Genomic DNA, 16,857 nt, shown 5'->3' with positions numbered 1-16,857 from the left:
CACTACAGACAGTCAACCTGTGGAACCCCTTGCCAGGGGATGCTGTGAAAACCAAGACACTAATAGGGTTCTAAAAAGAACTAGAGAAGTGCATGGAGGACAGGTCCCTTAGGGGCTATTAGCCAGGATGAGTGGGATGGTGTCCCTAGCCTCTGTTTGCCAGAAGCTGGGAATGGGCGACAGGGGATGGATCACTTGATGATTCTCTGTTCTGTTCATTCCCTCTGGGGCACCTGGCATTGGCCACTGTCAGAAGACAGGATACCGGGCTAGATGGGCCTTTGGTCTGACCCAGTCTGGCCGTTCTTATGTTCTATGTTCCCCTGTTACTGAGCCGCCCTCTCCCTGTTGCAGAAACAGACGGCAGCCGAGAGGCAGAAGATCGTCTGGGAGTGGCAGGAGCTGCGAGGGTTTCTGGAGGAGCAGGAGCAGCGGCTGCTGGCCCGGCTGGAGGAGCTGGAGGGAGCCATTGTCCAGCGAAGGGATGAGGGCGTCTGCAGCCTGTCCTGGGAGATTTCCCTGCTCAGCGAGAGGGGAGGAGAGAAGGGGCAGCAGCCGCTGAGCCAACCCCTGCAGGTCAGGCTGTCGTTGCAATGATCATACGCAGCGTTTCTCTAGGCGCTTCTGAGCCCTAGACCCCAAAGCACTTTACAGAGTGCGGTCGGGGCATTATCCCTATGGGACAAATGGGGAAAGTGAGGCAGAGGGAGGGGCAGAGTGAGTCTGGCAGCGGTGCCAGGGATGGGCCCTGGGAGTCCTGGATGCTGCAGCCCCAAGACCTTCTCTCCTGGAAATGTCTCTCTGCATTTGCACTTGGAGGGTGAAATCCCCTCCCTCACCATGCTGAGGTCCTGAGCCAGGCCTAAGGCCCCTGTCACTGCAGGTTAATGGGTTTAGTGGGGCCAGGGGCCTTCTGGGTGTCTCAGCCCTGGGGGGAATTTGATTCTCAATGCAGAGAAATATCTTCTGCCTGTAAAGTGCCCGGGGAGATGATTTCCGCAGTGGGACCTGCCCGCAGGGATTGCTGGGTCTGGTAGGGGGGCAGCAGCTCTGGGAATGTAAACCTGAAATTCCTCTACTGCCCGAGGCCTCAATGGTGACCCCTGCAGAGCAGGAGGCCTCCCCACCCAGGGACACTCCCCCTGACGGCCTCCTCTTTCTCTCCTTTGTAGGGTGCTGGGAGCACTGGGGGCAGGTAAGTCCTGGGCTCCATTTCGCTCCCCCCTCATGGGCCGCTAGGTTTGATAACTGCACTGAGTAGGAAGCTGCCCCCTGCCCTGGGAGCATGTGATTCTGTCTCCCCTAGTGGCTGACTCGGGTAGGAGATGAGACGGTTACTGTCTGGTCGCTCATGAGGTCACAGCAGGGCTGCTAGACCCAGGGCCGATGGGACAGACCAGGCCTGACTCCTGGACTGACGTGGCCACGTCACGTACTCAGAGGGCGCAGAATCTCAGCTTTCACATTTGTTAAAGTGAGTTGCCGGCCCTCAGTACCTCTCCAGTGTAAACAGAGACAGTGTTGCCTTGCTGGGGCTGCCAGCAGCCTGAAGCCGTAGCTCTGAGAGCGTGAACTCTCCTGTCCCCTGTTAATGTCATTGAGGTGTCAACTGAAATGGCAGGAGTGTTCCCTGGCTGATCACTCGAGCAGGTGGAACGGGGAGAGGGCGGGAGTGAAGCCTTTGTGGGGTGGGAATAGGGGGTTGCTGTAGGGAGGGAAGAACAGAGGAGAGACACAAGGACAAGGAAGCGAGAGAGAAATGGAGAAAGGAGGGTGGGAAAGGCAGGGAAACACAGGGAAGAACCAGCAGGGGCCCTACAGGGTGTCCGGGAAGGGGCTGTTTTCCTCCTGAGTGACACTGAGTGTGACAGGCAAAGACTTGGCAAAATACTAAGAACTAAAATTTATTTCCCATACGAAGGGCAGATTCCCCCCTTGTTCTTTGTACGTGGGTGTCCCATGGAGAGCAGTGGGTGTTCTGCTGTGAATGGAGCAGGGCACAGAGTCCTAACCCGATGCCCTGGCCACTGGCCGTAACGGACGGTGCAGTGTGGCCCTCTCTGCCAAAGGAGCTGGACGCCCCAGGGTTACTGCTTCAGCTGAAGGGTTCGGGGGTTTTGGCATTAAAGGGCCCACGTTCATTCCCTGCTGGAGCCCTGGGCTCTGTCTGTGGCCACTGTCAGCATGTAGGACCTGCCCACTCTTTGGTCTGTGTCTCCTCCCTTTCCACATAATCCCCGTGCTGGTGCCCCTTGTTCCTGCAGTAACCCAGCGTAGGGGGTGGCTCTGCCCCCCACAGAACCGGAGCATCCCTGAGAAAGCCCCTGAACAATGTCTCTCTTCCTTGCTCTAGTGTCTCCCCACTTCCCGTCTCTCTGGGGAACACAGGGCTGAGGTGACTCACCCTGACATTGACTATCTCAGGCTACAAAGCTCAGATCCAGGTTTTGTGAAGTTTGGGGGTTGCTGGGCTCAGGGTCTGGGGCTCAGGCCTATTTCTCACCCCTTCTTTCCCCAGCAGGGAGAATGGGACGTTTTGGAAGCCAGAGCCGTCGTTTGCGGAGCTGGAGAAGAGACTCAGTGATTTCTCTCTGCAAAGTGCCGTGCTGCAGGAGGTGCTGCTGGGATTCAAAGGTGAGTTGGAGTCTGGGAGTGGTGTCTCCTCTGGTTAGAGCGACCCTGACTCTGGGAAGGAGTCGAGGTCTCTAGTGATGTCACTGATCCTGTGCTCCATCTCACAGCCCAGCTCAGCGAGTCGCCCTTCCCCATGGAGCAGCCCTGTGGGGCTGGCTCTGCCTGTAGCGGCTGCATTATCGGCCTCTGATCTCTGTCACCATCTCATAGTTAACAGCAGTTCCATTAATAAGCAATGGGGGTTTCTCCATGAATGTGAGGGCCTGAATTCTCACCTCTCCCATCTTCTCCTTCCCCTAGAGACGCTGCAACGGGAGCTGGGGAGCGACACAGGTACGTGTCGGTCTCTGACGGGCCGTGGGGAGATTTCAGCCCAATAACCATGTTAACGACAGGGGATTGCAGCCTCCAGCAGCTGGAAGCTGTGTAACAATGGGAAGCGATGTTACTTTGTTCTTGCACCACTATATTTTCAACTGACTTGTCTCTTAAATATTTTAGCTCAGGGATCAGCAACCTTTGGCACGCGGCTCACCAGGGTAAGCACCCTGGCAGGCCGGGCAAGTTTGTTTACCTGTGATGTTGGCAGGTTTGGCCGATCATGGCTCCCACTAGCCACAGTTTGTCACTCCAGGCCAATGGAGGCAGTGGGAAGTGGCAGGCAGCACATCCTTCAGCCTGCGCCGCTTCCTGCATCCCCCATTGGCCTGCGACAGCAGACCGCGGCCAGTGGGAGCTGCAATCGGCCGAACCCGCGGACGTGGCAGGTAAAGAAACTGGCCCAGCCCACCAGGGTATGTGGATTGGAGTTTCTCCAAGGTCCTTTAAGTGTTTCTTGATTGGGCACTTGATTTGCAAATTCCTTTCTGAAGAAGCTGACCTAATGCTTTACTAAGGCTACTTCAGAATCAAAACACATTGATGTACAAGAACGTAGCCAATATTCATAACTTTGACTGCAAAAATGATACACCCACACAGGTAGTATCATCATCATCAGCAGCAAATTATAACCTTTTCATAGGCACCTTACACGACAACTGTTGTGCAACATTTGCTGCAAATATATAAGTGGTTGCACCAATGAACTATACAGTCACAGGTTATATTAACATCATCACAGCCAGGGCTGGTGTTAGGGGGTAGCAAAGAGAGCAACTTCCTGGGGCCCCAGACCCTCCCAAAGCTACATGGCTTCGGCTTCAGCCCTGGGTGGTGGGGCTCAGGGGCCCAGACTTCAGCCCCATACGCTGGGATTTCAGCTTTCTGCCCTGGGCCTCAGCGAGTCTAATGCCGGCCTTGCTTGGCAGCCCCCTGAAAGCTACTCATGGCCCCCCAGGGGGCCCCCTACTCATGGTTGAGAACCACTCCCTTACCCCACAAATCACAGCAATGTTCAGGTTACTGCCAGGCCCAAAGGATCAGTCACTTCCTTAGGTCAAATGACTTAGATCTCCCAACAAAGACAACACTTGTAGCCAGTCCTGTCACAACCTGTATTAAGATTTATTTGAAAGGAAAGGAGAGTTGTTTACAAAGTTAAAGCAGTGTGACAAAGCTCTGTCCTTGTCTCCATGGGCCCTGCATTTCCTGGTGGATTTCGCTAGCCTCAGAGGCTCACTGTGACCCTCCACGTAGCCCTTCTCTCTAGGGACAAGGGTCACAGCCCACTGAGCCATTTTCATCATAAGCCAGCGAGGGAGGGGAGGCAAAGCTACCCTCCCTTGCACAGTCTTTGTTGTCTCCCAGTCTCAGTGATTAATCAGGGCAGCAAAGGGGGAGCCCAGGACCCCCCCTCTATTCTAGGCTCCAGCCCAGGGACTCTAATAGTATCAGCCTTGGTATCTGACCTTTTAGAAACAGGACACATACAATTCCCTGTTCTACTTCCCCACAGCACCCCCACTTCCTCAGGCTCCACTTCACCCTTACCTCAGGGCTTCCTTCCTTGTGCCTGATCTGGTGTGTACTGCTCCGTCGCTCCCACAGCTCCTGTTCTGCACACCCACCTGCCTAACTGGGAGCTCTTTAACTAGTTTCAGCCAGCCCCTGATTGGCTTCAGGGGTCCCAATCAACCTAGCTGTCTCCACGGCTTTCTGGAAGGATGTTAATTGGCCCCAGGTGTCTTGATTAACCTGGAGCAAGTGTCATTTGGTTACCATGGTAACAGGGATTTGTTTAGCCTGGGGCTAACATACCTGTTTCTCACTACTTTCCTAGAGCCAGCTGGGCTTGCCCTGTCACAGCAGCTAATCATCCAGATGCAGACGAGTTACAGTCTTAAATTTCAAAGGTAATAGAATCTTCTATAATAAGCAAGCTCTGCATATTCTTTAGGACTAACCCCGGCTAGGCAGCTGAGGATCTCGTGCTTATGCCTAGGAACGTTGCCCCCCGAGTCCAAGCAGCATACAGATCATCAGTTCCTTCTGTGTGGGGGTTTTTACCCCCTTCCTGCCATGTGCTCTGAGCTGCAAAGTCAGCCAGAGGGAAGTGAAGAGCACAACAACAGCCTTGTGTCGTCTTTAGCATCCCATAATAGTCTATCTGGTGTGGATGGACCTTTCCTGCCAGGCAGGGTGTAATGCATTCGGTTGCCAGTCAGCACTTCGACTAGGTAAAGTCTCTCTCCTGTCTGGTGATTTACAGAGCCACAGAGGCTCACAATGCAACTAGTCAGATATTAACCCAGGCAGCAACTCACAAGCATTCAATAAAGTGTAAGCGCATTCTTATAATCCTAATACCTAATACTAACACAAGTGAGTCAGACTGATTCCAGCGATGCGTTTGTCCCTGTTCAGTGAAGACACGGGGGCTTTTGCAAAAGCTAACACTTCATCTGCCAGTGTCACAGGCAGGCTGGGCAGGGATGGTGTCTCTAGCCTCTGTTTGCCAGAAGCTGGGAATGGGTGATGGGGTGGATCACTTGATGATTTCCTGTTCTGTTCATTCCCTCTGAAGCACTTGGCATTGGCCACTGAGCTAGATGGACCATTGGTCTGATGCAGTGGGCAGCTCTTATGTTCTTGTGTTCACAGTCTGTATGAGGAGTATCTACTCATTGGGACTCACTGGGGAGCCATAGAAAGAAACAAGATGTGCTGAGGCAAGAAGGCCCAGTCTCAGAGCCCCCGGGGTCAGGCTTCCCAAAGGCTAAAACTAGGCCCAGCCCATGAAGGGGGCACTCCCAGGAGAGACTGGATAAAGGCTGGAGCATCAAACAGCTTTGTAAACCTGAGAGAGCTGCCTTGGGGACAGTGACAGGGAGAATCCCCAGAGTGACTCCTTTGATTCTGCTCGTCTCTGGCCTTTGGTTCTTAGAATCATAGAACTGGAAGGGACCTCGAGAGGTCATCTAGGCCAGTCCCCTGCACTCAAGGCAGGACTCAGTATTATCTAGACAATCTCTGACAGATGTTTGTCTAACCCGCTCTTTAAAATCCCCAGTGATGGAGATTCCACAACCTCCCTAGACAATTTATTTCAGTGCTTAACCACTCTGACAGTTAGGGAGTTTTTTTTCCTAATCTCCATCCTAAACCGCCTTTGCTGCAATTTAAGCCCATTGCTTCTTGTCCTATCCTCAGAGGTTAAGAAGAACAATTTTTCTCCGGCATCTTTGTAACAACCTTTTATGTACTTGAAAACTGTGATCATGTCCCCTCTGAGTCTTCCCCAGTTTTTTTTCAATCTTCCCTCATAGGTCATGTTTTCTAGATCTTTAATCATTTTTGTTGCCCTTCTCTGGACTTTCTCTAATTTGTCCACATCTTTCCTGAAATGTGGCACCCAGAACTGGACACACTACTCCAGTTGAGACCTAATCAGCGCGGAGTAGAGCCGAAGAATTATTTCTCGTGTCTTGCTTACAATACTCCTGGTAATACATCCCAGAATGATACTTGCTTTTTTGCAACACTGTTGACTCCTATTTAGCTTGTGATCCACTAGAACCCCCAGCTCCCTTTCCGCTGCGCTCCTTCCTAGGCAGTTATTTCCCATTTTGTATGTGTGCAACTGATTGTTCCTTCCTAAATGAAGCACTTTGGCTTTGTCCTTATTGAATTTCATCCTATTTACTTCAGACCATTTCTCCAGTGTGTCCAGATGATTTTGAATTTCAGTTCTATCCTCCAAAGTCCTTGCAACCCCTCCCAGCTTGGTATCTCCCGCAAACTTGATAAGTGTAAGAGAGAGACTCTGCTCCTGGGAGGGTTTCACCATGTCTCAGAGGGTTACACCCTGGTGGGAGGGGGCTAGGCCTGTACTGGCATACGGTCACTCTGTGCATCACAGAGTGGCAGAACCTAGAATGTCCATTAGCAGGGGAAAACCTGGGGGGAATCGACATGTGGAAAGGACAGAAACCCTGTCTGAATTCTCTCACATTGCCCTTTTCGCCCCAGCAGGCTACAGAATAACGTCCACGTTTTGCTCCAGATCATCCCCTCCTCCCAGCGGGAAGGAAATGGCTGCAATGGAGCTGGCTCAGGTAAGGGATTCTCAGGGAGCTGGTGGTGGGTTCTGCTTGGAGGGAGAGAAGCAGTAAATGTATAGGAGGGTGGGAGCCAGTGATGAGCTGCCAAAATATTAACAACAGGTTCCCTCCTCCTCACCTCACGAGAGGGTCATGCCCCCCCCCCCGGGGTCGTGCCCCATCCAACCCCCCATGCTCCTTTTCCAATGACACTGAACATGACACATCTTGCATAAAATGCATCATAATTTATGTCCTAATCATTTGATAATCATACCACTATGCTGAATGTGGGGTGTAGTGTCAGGGCCTAATTTCAAGGCACAGGTGTTGGGAATGGAACTTCCCCTCTTTGTGGAACAGGAAATAACCCTCCAGCCAGGGCTGGGAAAACTTCCCAGACTCCCAGTGCTGGAGCCTGAACCTACTGACACTTCATTAGTTACCACCAACCCCGATCTTTGTGGCAACTGCAAACGTTATCAGTGATGATTTTATATTCTCTTCGAGGTCATTGATAAGAATGTTAAATAGCACAGGGCCAAGAACCAATCCTTGTGGGAACCCCCATGAAAGAAATCTACTCGACCATGGTTCCCCATTTACAATCATAGTTTTTAATCTATTTAATGTATGTTGTGTTTATTTTGTATCTTTCTAGTTTTCTAGTCAAAATGTTGTGCTGAACCAAGTCATATGCCTTACAGAAGTCTAGGTATATTACATCAATACTATTAGTTGCAACCAAACTTTTGATCTCATCCAATAAGGATATCCAGTTACTTTGATTGGATCTGTTGTCTCTGAACCTTTGTTCATGGGTACTAATTATATTACCCTCCTTTCATTCTTTATTAATTAAATCCATATTCGCTGCTCCATTATCTTGCCCAGTATCAGACTAACACTCTTGTAATTAGCTGGGTCATCTCTTTTACACTTTTTAATATTGGCACAGCATTAGCTTTAGTCCAGTCTTCTGGAATTTCCCCAGTGTTCCAAGTCCTAATTAAAATTACCATTAACAGTCGTCCACACTCCTCCACCAGGTCTTTCAAAACCCTTGGATACAAGTTATCTGGACCTGCTTATTTAAACATGTCTAACTGTAATAGCTGCTGTTCAACATCCTCGTGAGTTATTGTTGGAATGGAAAGACTGTCGTCGTCAACGTCTTATATGACTTATATCATCCGTTTTTCTCCAAATCCAGGAGAGAAATATTTATTGAACACTTTTACCTCTTCTACATTATTTTTGATAATTCTGCCATTTCCATGTAATAATTTGCCACTTCCATTGTTAGGATTAATTTTGTACTTAATATACTTTTTAAAAACTTCCTTCTTATTTTCATTAATTGGTCATTGATTTCTGATAGCTTCCCTTGCCAACTTTCTACAATTCTGACCTTCTATTCTTTACTATTGACTTCCCCTTTCTTCCATATATTTTATTTGGAGAGTGTTGGGATTCCTACCACGGAGCCACCAGCAGGGTCCAGAGACAGCCCCATCTCCTATATTAAGCTCTGGCTAGTGGGTATGTGATAAATGTGATGACCCTGTCTCCATCTGTCAGTTGGGAGACACAGAGGTTCTCTCTTTCCACCCTCTGATGCCTCCTGGCTGTTCTAGGCAAGGTGGGGTGGGACTCTGTTAACATGTGCCTCCCGGAGCTTCCATTTACCTGGTGCTGCTGTTCCGTGAACAGTGGGGTTGTGAGTGGAGCAGCAGGTCCTGAGTGTTGGACTCTTGCACTTTCAGGGGCCGGTGACCTTCGAGGAGGTGGCTGTGTACTTCACCAGGGAAGAGGGGGCTCTGCTGGACCCCACTCAGAGAGCCCTCTACAGGGATGTCATGCAGGAGAACTATGAGACGGTGACCTCGCTGGGTAAGGAGTCCTGTCCCCTGGCTTATTAGAAGCTGTGGGGTCTCTAAAGAACCTGAGTAGTAATAACTTTATACCTTTATTTGTCATACAATTTTTAACAAGTTTCCTTGCCCCCGCTTTTTTTGCCTTATCTCCCACCCATTAGTATCATTTTTGGACATGTGCCTTTTTGGTGCCGTCAGTCATTTTAAAATTGCATTTAATGTATCCTTATTGGATACATTAATAACTGTAGCTTTCATGCCTATTCCTCATTTTAAGAGGAAAATATACCTCCTGTAGAATTCTAAATTGAGTAAATAGGTGTATGACTCATGCCTGGCTTGTGAGACAGTCAGATGAGCTCCTATTTTGATAGGAGAGCGTATAATGTTGCCATTCAGGACCCCACGGATGAAGGGAGAACAGAGCTGTGGGAGGGGAGGAGAAGGGGGGAGTAGATAATTCTGGGGTGTCAGGACATGGGGAGGGTGTGTGCAGGGTTAGAGCTAAGAAGCAGCAGGGAGGGATGAGGTTGTGAGAGATGAGGAGGGAACACAAGAATCTCCCAAGGTGCCAGGAGGTGGTGCTGGCTGAGAGTAATGGGAAGAAGTGGAGAGGAGTGTGGAGGAAGGGCACCGAGGAAGTGGCTCAGTCTCAGGTGCTGAAGCTAAGTGGCCTGTCCTTGTGGAAGAGTGGGAGCCCTTGGGGGTCTAGTACACTCAAGGGGCACCTCCCAAGGACTGTTCAAAAGCCAGGGCATTGCAGAGATCCTATGGATCCATGACAGTGCCAGAGGTTCAGCCTTATGGGGAAAAGATATAAAACAAGAAAAGGATCTAAATGTGTGTTTACCATCGCTCCCTCTCAGTCCTCATGGGAATCCCTGGTCCGTTCCAAAGTGTATTAAAACCTTCCTTAAAGGCTTACCTCTTGGTTATCAGGTCATGTCCATTTGTTAGAGGGTTTTCCCTTCACCCTCTCACTTCTCTGGTTCTTGTCACACAGACAGCAAGCAGCGAAAGACCAGAAGTCTGAAGCACAGATAATGCGATGTTTATTGGGGTTATTTCCAAGCAAGCATATTCCACTGCCCTAATGAACTTACACCTAGAAAAATTAATTATGCAGCAGATAGAAACAATTAGAGAACCAGAGTGATTATCAAGGTAAAAGTGGTGGCCATAAAGATAAAACAGTACAGAAATGAGGGTTTCACAACCACAACCATTGATAAGGGATTTCTTGCCAGACCAGCTGCTGTCAAACTAAGTTTTCTTTAACCATCTTAAGATCTGTTTCTTTATCTGGTGGCGATGGGCACTATCAGGACAGGATCATCTTCCTTACAGCCCAATAGCACCTTATTTCAGTGTGACTGGTTTGGGATGTGAGGATGTGACCCTTCGCTTCCCAGCGTATGGCTGCCCCTGCTGCTTAGCCAAAGGCCTTAGCCTAAGAACAAGGCCTCAGACTGTCACAGTGAGAGAAGGCCCAGACACAGGCAGACTGAGATGTTGATAATTAGCTAGTTACAGGGGTATAAAGACAAAGTGATAAAAATACACCTACGTTCTTTAAACTATAGGCTTTACAGGCAGGCCTGAATATGTCTATTCTAACAGTGGGTTCTAGCCCTTCCCCCGTTCTGTGTCTGTCTTGTCTATTTAGATCAGGGGTCGGCAACCTTTCAGCAGTGCTGTGCCGAGTCTTCATTTATTCACTCTAATTTAAGGTTCCGTGTGCCAGTAACACATTTTAACGTTTTTAGAAGGTCTCTTTCTATAAGTCTATAATATAGAACTAAACTATTGTTGTATGTAAAGTAAATAAGGTTTTTAAAATGTTTAAGAAGCTTCATTTAAAATTAAATTAAAATGCAGAGCCCCCCCTCGGACCAGGGGCCAGGACCCGGGAAGTGTGAGTGCCACTGAAAATCAGCTCGCTGCCGCAGGTTGCCTACCCCTGATTTAGATTGTAAATTCTTCAGGGCATGGGCCATCTACTATTCTCTGTTTGCATTTTGCCTAGCACAATGGGGACCCACTGTTAGTTGGTCCTTAGGCACTAAGGTAGTGAATATGATTTGTTATAATAGTAACTCTCCTGCCACTTTGAGCCAAAGAAGATGGCCTTGGGATGCGTAGCCTTATTTGGGGTGTGTGAGTAATGTTGATTTGATTTATCAACTTGTAAAACAGGTAGAATTACAGAGTTACAATTGTATTACTGTTATTCAAGAGATACATATGATGATACAATATTATGTGCTGCAAACTTTGGTTAATATTCACCCCCTGTTTTGATAAACTGGTGTTGGCCTCACCTCTGGCGGTTCCGGTTTCACAGCTCTTCCAGAGGAAACTAATGCAAAGAGCTGTCAAAGCTACTTTAGTATTTATTTTTTAGCTCAACTAAATAATCTAATACACAAACTAAAATAACATTTAGAGAGACCAAGCTTAGCCGAGTCCCTTTTGAACTTAAAGTTTGAAAAGAAAATAAGTGCGGCCTATTACTGGTTAATAGCTGTCGTAGATGGATAGCATGAATACGTAGTTGAATATGGTGAAGTGTAGTGAAGGAGGAGGAGGTCAAGGTGGGGGCGGGGATACCATAGTGAGGTAGGTTACCTCTTTTTATAGAAATAAATGCCGGAAATCCTTCCTCTTATGCCCAAATTTCAGTCTTCCCCCATAGAAATGTTAGGGTACGCTTACTCCATAGGCTAGTGTGTATGTGCGTATGGATGGCAGGTATCTGCGCACTTGTGGGGTACCTGTTAAGTCTGTGAGTGCAACTTTGAAAAATCCCCTTTGCTATTCTTCATTGTCTGTTGGTCTAGGTAAAGGGTCTTAGACCTAAGCGTAGGCACTTTGTTTGGGTATAGGAAAAACAGTTCCTTTTCTGGGTAAAAGGGCACAGGATGTAGCTATGCTAACTTTGCTTTAGCTTAAAGTGCAGGTTTTTGGCCTGTAGGTTTCTTGCATTACAGCCAAACATATTTTTAATATGAATTAATAAACCTATCACAATACTGTACTTATAAGAAAAGAGATATTTATGCAGGCAAGCAGATGAATCCTGAGGGCTACAGATGTTACTGCCTAAAAATGAGATGGGGTTAAAACTATGGAATATTCTTTGTGACAAGTATCCCACAAATTCCACTGACCTCCCTCGTTTTCTTTGCCTGCAGTAGGGTTTCCAATTTCCAAACCTGATGTGATCTCGCAGCTGGAACGAGGGGAAGAGCCGTGGGTCCCAGACATCCAGGGCTCTGAGAAGGAAGTGCTCCCGAGAGCTGCCTTTGCAGGTGAGGAATCAGTTAAACAACTCAACAACTGTTTGGGAATGCAGGAAACATTTGGGATGCCCTACAAAAGACCCTGTGAGCTCTTCAAGTTTAGGATTGTTCCCTGCAGATGTGGAATCATTATGGCAGATGTCACTCATGGCTTCCCTCCTATTCTGACTGACAACTGACAGCAGGTCCCTCCCCAATCTCACTTTCCCCTGAGAGTTATGGTGCAATGAGGACCCAGAACTGATGCCTTCCCCTCTTCTCTGTGGAAGGGTTTGGGGAAAATCAGCACCTGATAGGTTTGATCTCTCCCACATGTATTTTGGTTTGTTCATCCCTTTTTCCATTCCTCTCTCTGACATTTCCTTTTTCTCAGGCACAGGGAGTGACCTATGTCTGGATTCTCTCTGTTTCCCATCCGGCGATGGGCTGGTGAGTGAGAGCGAGGAGGAGAAACCCCAGCAGGAAGACACTGTGCAAGTAGATCCAGACTGGATGTTATCAGGAAGATCCACAGGGAATGTTTCCAGGAGTTGTGCACTCCCAGAAAACACACAAGCCTGTGAGACTCAGCAGAGGCCAGAGGAAAACTACAGTAGCCACTCAGACCTTATTCCACGCAACAGAATCAACTTGGAAGAGAGACGCTACATGTGCCATGAGTGCGGGAAAAGCTTCGGGCAGAGCTCTCACCTTATCAGACATCAGAGAATCCACACAGGGGAGCTGCCCTACACATGCTCTGAGTGTGGGAAAAGCTTTAATCGGAGCTCTGTCCTGAGCGCACACAGGAGAATCCACACAGGGGAGACGCCCTACACATGCTCTGAGTGCGGGAAAAGCTTCAGTCAGAGCTCAAACCTTATCAGACATCAGAGAATCCACACAGGTGAGAAACCGAATGGATGCTCTGAGTGCGGGAAATGCTTCAGGGATATTTCAGCCCTCATCTCACATCAGAGAATCCACACAGGGGAGAAGCCCTACATGTGCTCTGCGTGTGGGAAAAGCTTTAATCAGCGCTCAAACCTTATTACACATCAGAAAATCCACATGAGAGAGAACTGTTCTAAATCCCTTGACTAGGGCTGGCCAAAGTTTGTTTTTTTTAATTACATTTGCTAATTCCCACATAGTGATTTTTGCACCATCTTCACCGTGGTGTCTCAGCTCCACCACATCAGTTGCCTGCTTCTGCCTTTTGCAGCTCACCCTTCTTTGGGGTCAGTCCTGTGATCTTTTCTATCAACTCCTTTCCTTTGAGTCGAAGGAGTGTGTGTCCCTGCTGCCAGGAATGTTCATCAGCTCCAGGTGGCTACACTGAGGCTAAAACTACCTGTGCCTGACATCCACTAGGGCTGTACATGACATTGGCTGCTCAAGTTAGTGATCTTGGTGTAACAAGACAATTATAGTTGTAGAACAGATGCGCCCAGGTGCAGGGGTTGGCATTAGCTTCCCCCTTGACCTGACCTAAACTCCATCACTTTCCCTAGTCTAAACAAACCCTGAGCATCACAGTTATACTGTTCCCCCATTTCAAAGCCATTGTTAGTCATCGAGTTCACTCTTGGGGAAGACGTTGTTTCACTCCCACTTGCTCTGATGTTGGTTCAGGTTGTGCTGCAGAGCAGATATTTTTACTACCATTTTTCTCACTTAAAATATATAGAACTATAACAAAGAGCAGAAACAGGGCAGGGATAGGGGAAAATGTCATTTCACCCTCTGGAACAACAGAAGAAGATGGGGTAAGTCAGAGGGATTCCTTTATTCCCCATCACCATCCCAATCCCCCTGTTGTGCAGTTGGTTAGGTCAGTATTTTTTCTAAAGGGCTGGGAAGAGGATTCCCTCGTAAATAACTTGTAACTAAACAAAGTGCCCAGGCATTGGGCTCCAAAAGCCGTTGTGGCCCAGGCCCTGCAGGAGGTCACTCCTGAAGAGATCTCCTTCCTCATTAGCTGCATGTTGCCTATTATTTGGGAAATACAATCCCTATCGAGGTAGAGATGGGGAAAATGGAAGTGACTTTTCTCTTCAGCTCACCCCTGGGAGATGCTGCAAATGTGTAGAAAATGAAATCCGTGTTGAATGTGCTGTAGCTGCAGAAAGATACCTATTTTTAAGAGAGACCTGACATTTGTTGTCTTACGGGGATTCTAAGTCGCACCTGAATTTAGTCCCTAATTTAAATCTGTGCCACCAGATTAAAGAAATAAAAGGGCATAGTTGGGGGAGTTGTACCTCACTGTCGCTACTGATCTGTTGTGTGGTTGGTGAAGAATTCTACACCAGAGAAGTGTCAAATTACTCCAAGTAAGGTCAAAGATTTGACAAGAGCTCAGGTAGAAATTGCAGGTACTAGTGGTTGATTTTCACCCCTGAGATGGAAGCTGTGGTGACCTGTGGCCCAGGTAAACTATTTTTAGAACCCTGCTCCCTAGTTAAGTGGCATTGATCACACTCCTGAAGGACGCCATGATTAAATTGGGCACAACTGTCTGTTACCATTTGGATCCAAAGTTAGATGAAGCACAGAGAGAAACAGCTGATTCCTTCAGAGCCATTCCATGCCTATGGGTCCCAATCTGGCTGCCTTGTTGGACAAGAAGCACTTCCCTGCTGGCCAAACAATGGCAGCCAATGAGGGAATGTATCAGATGTGAAGTTCAGACTGCAGGATACTTGAATGCTGCGTCCAGAGTCTGTGGTTTAGTCCAGAGCTGCACAACTCGTAAAGCGGCGAGGGCAATATTACTCCAAAGAAAACAGCTGAGGGCTGAAACCCCCCCGGCCTCACCGAACACCACCCCTTAGCGCTGCCGAGCCCCTCCCTGAAACAATCCCCCCCAATCGCCGCCCGCCCCGTGGAAACAAACCCTCCTTCCCTAGCACCGCCCTGGCAAAACAGTGGCATTGAACCTTGGTAATATGTTATAGCGGGCCTCTAAGATAGTATAATTAAGGTAAAAGGAAAATGTCTTTTTGCTAGAAGTAGAATAAGATCTTTCCCCCACTTGGTAATCAGTTGCCCTGTGGAGTGAATGAGGTGGGACTGAGGAAGGCAGCACCTCCAGACAACTGCAACCCTTGGAGAGGGGCTGGGAGCCAGACCAGATCAGCAGAACAGGTCAGCCACTGACTCATAGCTCGTCTCCTCAGTCCCCTGCTGCTGGCTCACCAGCCCACCCCACTCGCCTCCTCAGCCCCCCCCTTCCATGCTGCCGGCTCACCCACCCCTTCACCACTGCCTGCCACTCGCCTCCTCAGCCCCCCTCCCTCACCTGCTATTGTGTCATACAGGAGGCCTGTGATATGCAGGGGGTCAGATTAGATGCTCTAATGGTCTCTTCTGGCTGTAAAGTCGACTAATATCTGACAAACTGAGTGTAGCATTGGGAGCAGCGTGTGATGTTTTCCTGTCTAGCCGGCTTGCTGCCTAGAACGAACGCTCCTTGAGTGGGGTGATCCCCAGGGAGTAGCTCAAACCTGCAAAGTGCCTGGCCAGGGGCAGGACATTAGCCCAGCAAGGGAGGGGTGTGGCAGTGACATCACAAAGGCCTTTGGCAGGACCTCAGCCTATTGGTCAAAGGTGGTGGGGAGGTGGTGACCTCACAGAGAGATGCTGACATCAGCCAGGCAGGACAGGGGTGAGGGGCCAGGGAAACCTCAGAGACCCCTGTGGCTTTGCTTCAGCAAGTCTCCTTCTCCAGGTCTCTCTCTGAGGACTGAGAGAGTATTCGGGTTCACGGAGGTGAGCGCCAGGAGGAACCTCTTTCGAGTTTTCTCCTTCCCCTTCAGTGATTTTACTAGAAAACAGCCGTCCCTGTTTAGAAGGTAAGAGCCTCCTGGAGGTTTGAAACCTGTTCAGTCTGATCCATCTGGTGAGAGTTGAATTCTAGGCATGGAAAACACGAGCTTAAGGAGGCAGAATTTTATTGCACATCTGGGATTTTGTCCCTTAGAATCATTGGGGACATTAGGCTTTGTCCTTTTTGTTTCACCTTTTCCTCCATCCCTCCCTCCTTTCTCTCCATCTCTTGCTTCTTTTGTCCTTTCTCCTGTTCTCCTCCCAACACCAGGAGAGGGGTGTGTGTGTGTTGCGGGGGAGTGCTCTGCAGCTCCCACTGTGGGAGATCCACCCAAAAATGTGGGGCTGAAATAGTGCTCGGGCAGTGATCCCCACCAGTGACCTGGACCATCCTTTGGGCTCTTTGGTGAGAACCCTCAGCCTCCTGTCCTCAGTCTCTATGGCTGAGCAGGGGGTTATTGACAGGGATTGTTGTTCTCTTTTAAGACCAAGGAAATAAGTCAGAACCAGTTCTGTGTTTGATGAATTTTGCTGCTTCTCTGATGATCTGCTCCTACCTTCCTCACGGTGGGTGGAGGCAGGGCCGGCTCTAGGTTTTTTTGCTGCCCTAAGTCAATTCTCCTTTCTCAGCCTTAGCTTCTCCCTCTTTCAAGTAGGGTAATAATGATCCGCTCCTACCTACCTCAACACACTCACTCTTCCCCAAGACACACACTGTCTGTCCCCCCCCACACACAGTCTCCACACTGCAGT

General features: G+C 48.9%; 1 long non-coding RNA gene across 2 annotated transcripts; it reads left to right on the top strand.

Annotated features, from left to right (window-relative positions):
- Positions 1–535: 535 nt before the first annotated feature.
- LOC123358297 lies at positions 536–2,968 on the top strand. 2 transcript variants are annotated; one of them, XR_006575712.1, is made up of 4 exons: positions 536–576; positions 1,173–1,195; positions 2,522–2,634; positions 2,935–2,968. It is a non-coding gene; the product is annotated as an uncharacterized LOC123358297 (long non-coding RNA). The 2 variants fall into 2 exon arrangements; XR_006575711.1 differs by having other exon boundaries at positions 553–576; positions 2,519–2,634.
- The last annotated feature ends 13,889 nt before the right edge of the window (positions 2,969–16,857 follow it).

This window comes from Mauremys mutica, unplaced genomic scaffold (genome assembly GCF_020497125.1).
Source record: "Mauremys mutica isolate MM-2020 ecotype Southern unplaced genomic scaffold, ASM2049712v1 Super-Scaffold_100036, whole genome shotgun sequence".
NCBI classification, from domain to species: Eukaryota; Metazoa; Chordata; order Testudines; family Geoemydidae; genus Mauremys; species Mauremys mutica.
This window is presented reverse-complemented; position numbering and strand designations above follow the sequence as displayed.